The sequence below is a fragment of the Arachis hypogaea genome, chromosome 20, assembly GCF_003086295.3.
Source record: "Arachis hypogaea cultivar Tifrunner chromosome 20, arahy.Tifrunner.gnm2.J5K5, whole genome shotgun sequence".
NCBI classification, from domain to species: domain Eukaryota; kingdom Viridiplantae; phylum Streptophyta; class Magnoliopsida; order Fabales; family Fabaceae; genus Arachis; species Arachis hypogaea.
This window is the reverse complement of record NC_092055.1, coordinates 60,358,686-60,359,448: the sequence shown is the minus strand read 5'-3', so window position 1 is coordinate 60,359,448 and position 763 is coordinate 60,358,686. Positions and strand designations below refer to the sequence as shown.

Here is a 763-nt window from a genome sequence, read left to right as displayed (position 1 = left end):
AAAGTGAATTTGAGGAAGAAACCAGCCCCCGTTCTATTGATTCGGTTGTTTTACGTGCAAAAAACATGGCAGCTAGAAGAGTTACCATTCAGAAGGAAGGAGCTCCTGATTTTACAATGCAACCGTTTCAAGCGCATCATCCAGCGGTAGCTACGGATTTTGAAATAAAGACCGCACTGCTAAATTTGATGCCCAAGTTTCATGGCCTACCTGCTCAAGAGCCTATCAAGCACTTGAGAGATTTCCAGGCAGCCTGTTCTACTGCCAGGCGTGATTGCACTGATGAAACTTCAATTCTGCTGAAAGCTTTTCCGTTCTCTCTTGAGGGAAAAGCAAGAGAGTGGTACTACACTCAACCTCTAGCAAATGTATCTAACTGGGATACACTCAGAAAGGAGTTTCTGGAGAAATTCTTTCCATCTGAAGTTACTGATAAACTGAGGAAGGATATCTCTACAATTGTTCAGGACGACAATGAGACTCTCTTTGAATAGTGGGAGCGCTTCAATAATCTTCTGGAAGCATGCCCCCACCACATGATTGACAAGATCGTGCTACTCAGCTATATCACACAAGGTATGAGGCCCCAAGATAAGACCACATTGGAAAGTACCAGCAATGGGTCTATGAAGAAGTACAAGACCACTGATGAAGCTTGGCAATTGATCAGTGATTTAGCTGAATCTACTCGGAACCACAGACAGAAGCAAGGTCGTTCAAAAGCCGTTGCAGAAGTATCTTCCGGCATAGAGACTGCTTCTCT

General features: G+C 44.0%; 1 non-coding gene across 1 annotated transcript; it reads right to left on the bottom strand.

Moving 5' to 3' along the window:
• Positions 1-434: 434 nt before the first annotated feature.
• On the bottom strand, positions 435-542 carry LOC112787764 (small nucleolar RNA R71). The gene has a single exon (XR_003195157.1). It is a non-coding gene; the product is annotated as a small nucleolar RNA R71 (small nucleolar RNA).
• Between the last annotated feature and the right edge of the window lie 221 nt (positions 543-763).